The sequence below is a fragment of the Rattus rattus genome, chromosome X (genome assembly GCF_011064425.1).
Source record: "Rattus rattus isolate New Zealand chromosome X, Rrattus_CSIRO_v1, whole genome shotgun sequence".
Classification (NCBI taxonomy): Eukaryota; Metazoa; Chordata; class Mammalia; order Rodentia; family Muridae; genus Rattus; species Rattus rattus.
The window spans coordinates 22,908,570-22,914,569 of NC_046172.1; positions in this window are offsets into that span (position 1 = coordinate 22,908,570).

Sequence of the window (6,000 nt, forward strand, 5' to 3'; positions counted from 1 at the left end):
GTATTAAGGAATAGAGACTGTTGTTTTCTGTTATTTTTGTTATTAGAGGTGGAATTATGTTTATGTGGCTCTCTTCTTTTGAGTTTATTGCAAGAAGATTACTTTCTTGCTTTTTCTAAGGTATAGTTTCTCTCCATTGGGATTTTCCATCTATTATCCCTTGTAGGGCTGGATTTGAGGTCAGATATTGTGTAAATTTGGTTTTGTCGTGGAATACCTTGGTTTCTCCATCTATGCAAATTGAGAGTTTTGCTGGATATAGCAGCATATACTGGCATTTGTGTTCTCTTAGGGTCTGCATGACATCTGCCCAGGATCTTCTGGCTTTCCTAGTGTCTGTGGAGAAGTCTGATATAATTCTGATAGGTCTGCCTTTATATGTTACTTGACCTTTTCCCTTACTGCTTTTAATATTCTTTCTTTGTGCATTTGGTGTTTTGATTATTATGTGACGGGAGGAGTTTCTTTTCTAGTCCAATCTATTTGGAGTTCTGTCAGCTTCTTGTATGTTTATGGGCATCTCTTTCTTTAGGTTAGGGAAGTTTTCTTCTATAATTTTGTTGAAGATTTTACCGGATCTTTAATTTGGGAATGTTCGCTCTCTTCTTTACCTATTATCCTTAGGTTTGATCCTCTCATTGTGTCCTGGATTTCCTAGATTTATATTTTCTTTGGTGGTTTTTTCAATGTTTTCTATGGTATCTTCTGCCCCTTAGATTCTCTCTTCTATCTCTATTCTTTTGGAGATGCTTGCCTGTCTATGACTCCTGATTTTTTTCCTAGGTTTTCTATCTCCAGTGTTGTCTTCCTTTGTGATTTCTTTATTTTTTTCTATTTCCATTGTTCGATCCTGGATGGTTTTGTTCAATTTGTTCACCTGTTTGGTTGTATTTTCCTAAAATTCTTTAATGAATTTTTGTGTTTCCTCTTTAAGGGCTTCTACCTGTTCACCTGTATTGTCCTCTGTTTCTTTGAGGGAGTTATTTATGTCCTTCTTAGAGACCTCTAGCGTCATCATGATTTGTGACTTTAAACCAAAATCTTGCTTTTCCGGTGTGTTTGGATATCCAGGGCTTGCTGTGGTGTGGGAACTGGGTTCTGATGATGGCAAGTGGTCTTGGTTTCTGTTGCTTAGGTTCTTGCCCTTCCCTCTCACCATAAGCTTATTTCTGGTGTTAGCTGGTCTTGCTGTCTCTTACAGTGTCTTGATCCTCTTGTAAGCTTGTGTGTCAGCACTTTTGGAAACTGACTTTCTCCCCCATGGGATCTGGGTACAGAGAGTTATGGCACTGGGTCAGCTCAGGGCGCAGGCCCAATCTCTCAATTTTTTTAAATTAAGAATTTATAAGATATATTCTGTTCATGCCCCCCCATCTTTTTTCAGATCCCCTCCTTTACCCACCTATCCAAATCCTTGTTTTTTGTTCTCACTCTGTTTAGAAAATAATCAGGCAAATAAAAAAAAAAGTGAACAAACCAAGATAAAAATTACCGGAAAAAAGTGTAAGAAACACACACACACACACACACACACACACACACACACACACACACACACACACACACACACCAATAAAAAAACACAAAAATTGGAAACCAAGGCTCAGTAAGATAAAAGTAAATAACTAATAAAAGCAATATTAAACAAAAAAATCCACAAAGACACCATTGCATTTGTTTTGTGTAGCGTATCTACTTTTGGTATAGGACTTCCCCGTATGTGTGGCTTATAAAACCAGTGAGACTCCATTGGAGAAAATTGATTTTCATTTGCAAGTGGTTGTCAATTGGAGATATCAATTTTGGTTAGGGGTAGGAAATTATGTACACTTCCCCCCTTCAGCTCTGGGACCCATCTGGCTTGAACCTATGCAGGACTTGAGCATGCTGCCACATTCTTTGTGAGTTCATAAATGTACCAGTTCTATTGTTCTGGAAGACACTATTTTCTTGAGCCATCTCCTCTGGCTCTGACCATCTTTATGCTTCCTCTTCCACTATGGGATTGGGTGTGGTTCTAGGTTCTGCCTTTTCTCTTTCGGTGTCTGGAGGCTGCTAGTATGTGGGTAGCATAGAGAGGTGTTGCAGGTACGGGGTAAATGGCTGACAACTTGTGACCACCTGGTTTTGAGTGGGCATATCAAAGATTTGGAACATGGTTCCTGGAAGATAATAACTCAGTCAGGCTAGTGGTACCCAGATGGGTGGTCTGGTATAGTTGGTGTACCAAAAACTGTCTTATAGCTGCAGGGAGGATAATTCTTAGGTCTGGCAATATCCACTGTCCAGATAGTCTTGTTTCACGTCTTGAAAGTGGGCTTTACCCTCCTCTTTGAGTAGATAAGTTGGCAAGGGACTGGAGGGAGCTATGAATCAGGAAAGGCAGAAAAGTATTCACCAGTTATCATTATTGTTTGTCAGGCCACCTGATCTGTTGTACAGATCAGGCTTCAGGTGTTTTGGCTGCTTGGTATCCCTTGGTGGATAAACTCTACCTCCTTGGGAAATCAGAGCACTTCAAGGAAAAAACTTCATTTTTGTTTTTAACAGTTTTCCTTCAGCAGTTAATAAACCTTTTCCTTATGAATCATGAAATGGACATGAAAGGTGGCAAAGACTCACTCAGTGTCTGTATCAATATTTATTCCTTTGTCCTTCCCTCAGCATAGGGCTTGAATGATAGCAATTAATTCTGTCATTTAGACCCATGTGCCCTGAAGTGCGGCTTGTGCCTATGTGGTGATGCATTAGGTAGTTACTGTTGCCCTGGCTTTCCAGACTTGGTTAATGAAAAGTCTGCTTCCATAGGTATTGTGTGTAATTTAAAAAAAAATCTACGTTTGTTCCAGCTAGATGCCAGCAATGGCTGTCTTACCCAGCCCCTATAGCTAACCTCACCAAGCCTCTTCAGTCTCTGTTACTTGCCCAGTGCAACAGCTGTCTTACCCAGCTCCCATGTCTAGCTTATCTTTTTCCCATAAATGCTGTGATCACTCTACAGCAACCATCCACCCCTGTGGTTGGCTCTGCCAACCACCAAGGACCACCACTTAGCTGCGCCCTCTCTTTTCCCCACCTGAATTGTCACAAATGGAAAACACCAGACAATCTTAATATTTAAAATCAACCAGATGTCACAACCGCTGGGTTCAGAATCTATTGTCCTAAACTCATCAGCCATTCTGTTTTGGAATTCTTCTGGTGGTGAAGACTGCAACTGGGTCTAATAGCCCCCAAGCCTCCATAATGTTCATCGTCTCTGCTCTACAGCCTAGCTGAAAAGGCCTTCTCTCTTTTGTGTTGTCCTCTTCCTCTCTGAAACCTGGAAAATCCCCTCCTTATCTTTTCTCAATGATTGGCTTCAAACAATTAGGGAAACTCCCCCTACACATAGGTAAACAATTCAGTCTCTGCCTTAGGCAGGGCAGTGTCATGGAGGTTTGGGTGAATGGCCTTAGAAATGACCCAGCTTGTCTTGACAGTCATGAGCAGAACTCTAGTATCATCATCAGGCATCAGTGTCACAGAACTGGGACTGACGATTCTGTATAGCAGTAAAAATAAGACAGTACTGATCAAGTATCAGATTTTTGATATTGACTGATGTGGACATTTTACATTCATTGGGTATTTGCTCTCATAGGAGGGTTTCCACAGCATGGGGAGCCATTAGAGTCAGATACTGTCCCAGAATGAGCTTGTCAGCTTCCCTTACTAGTTTGGGGATAATGGATATTGTGTGCAAACAGGATGGCCAGTGGGAGACCATGCTTGAACAGTTATGCTACAGTTATCTGCCAAAATCACAGAATCTGAGTTAAATTTTCCTTTGAAATGCCCCAAATTTCATGGATGAAAAGATAGAACAGTTTGGTAATATTTGGTAGAGCTAAAGCTGGAGCTATGATTAGAGCCTGGTTTAGTTCTTAGAAAGCTTGTTTCTCTGCTTCAGTCTAATTTAAAGGTTGGTCTCCCACAGTGGACAAATAAAGGGTCTAGGCTATGTCAGCAAACTCAGTAATCTAGAGCCTGAAATATCTTGCCAATTCTAGGAGGTTACATACCTACTTCTTAGTTTGGGGAATGGGAATCCAGAGGATGGCTTTCTTCTGGACAACATTAAGAGTTCTACCTTGAGCAAGCTTTTATCCCAGAGAGGAGACATCTGTCAAGCTAAGTCTTTTGGGAGCAGGGTTGGGGGGAGGGAGTTGTACAATATAAAAATGTCTGAAGTAACTTGAGAGAGTCCATGAGTCTGTGTAAAATGCTGTCAATAAGAGATCATCTAAATACTGGAGCAAAGTGGAGTGAGGGTGTGGCACACAAAACCCTTTTCAATCTTTTTACAATGCTTCCCTAACAGGGTGTTAGAAGAATGTTTGAACCCTTATGGTAGTCTTTCCCAGTTTAGCTGACTAATCTCATTGGACATTGAATCAATCCAAAGACAAATATGTGCTGTCTCACTGGTGCCATGGGAATGAAAAAGAAAGTATCCTTAGTATCTAGGATCATATAGACCTGGTAGTCAAACAGGGGGGATACTGAACAGATTTATGAATTTGGAACAGTAGAGTGAATAATCTGTCTGCTTATTAACTTCACAGAGATTTCAGACTGGGCAATTATCTGAGGTTTTTGTTTATAAACAGACAAGAGAGACATATTCCAAGGCAGTTAACATGGGGTAAGGATGTTAGCTTCCAGTAGCCTCTTAATATGAGAACAATTCCAAGTCCAGTCTTTTGGTTAACAGGATTTGCTGGACACTTACTTTTGTGGTTGCAGCCAAGAGACTCAGCAGGACTGGTAGGTCACTGGTGTTCTACAAAGATGGAAGGATTTGCTTCAGCCCATGAGCATGATCCTTGGTTCTTGATTTGTTTTGTTTTTTTTTCTGTAGAGTCCAGAAGAGTTAGAAGACATTCTTCAGATAGAGGGGTAGTTAAACTAAGTTGATATGCAGCTGTAATGGGAATTGTAGCCATTTGAGGAGTAAAGGTCATGGTGGTGCTTCAGTTTGAAAGAACATCCCTGCCTAGAAGGAGGAAAAGGGCAATCTTGAATGACCTGAAGGAGTAAGTCATCTGTCTGTGGTCTAGGTTAATCCTTCTTTCAGATGTGAGATGATTGTCCTTAATCATGCGCATGTCTTTCTGTACTGGCTTCTTTTTATTTGCAACTATCCCTATTGGAGTGTTTAAAATTAAAATAGCCCCAGTGTCTGATCAAAGCTTAATCTGATGTTCTTCTATAGACATAGTGACAAAGAGGTATTGGAGGCCTAAGACTATAGAGCCTCCGGTCCTTCACTCTGATCCATTACCCATCTTCCTTGTGGTCAGGAGGGTCATGCCATTGCTTTCCTGGGTTGGGATGTCTCAGGCCCTCATTCTTTCTATGTCCCTTTTCCTTACAGTAAGCACACTGATTCCTTTTCCAGTGGAGCCTTTTTCATCCTTTCCATTTTGGGGGGACCTGTCCTCTGGACATAAGCATTAGAGAGCTTGGGCTTGGTTGACTAGAAATCAGCCATCATATTTTATTGTAGCTCAATCAGCAGTCAAGGCAGTTTTTCAGTATATGTTATTAAAAACCTTTTGGGCCACTCAAGTGAGCTAGAAAACAGTCATTCCAAGCAAAAGCCTGTAGCTTTGGGCATTGATCTTGTGAATATCTTGGGCTTATTTAGTGACAAAAAAAGCAAATTTAGTGCCCTAACCTTTTCCAGAACCAGTGAGTCAAGAGTGGTAAAGTACATTTTTTTTGTGTTATCGAGTTTATGACCCCTGGGAAAAAGACCACAGACTCAATCCAGATTATAATTAGTTACATTTATTAAAGCTGCTAGCAGGACAACAATCTCTGAGTCAAACTTGACATTGCTTTGCACAAAGGGGAGAGGAGGGCATTTTTAAGGGTAAAACCCACAAGAAACCATTGTATCTTCACAAACAAGTCAATAACTGTTCTTCTCTGCCATAATTAGGTAGTCAAGGC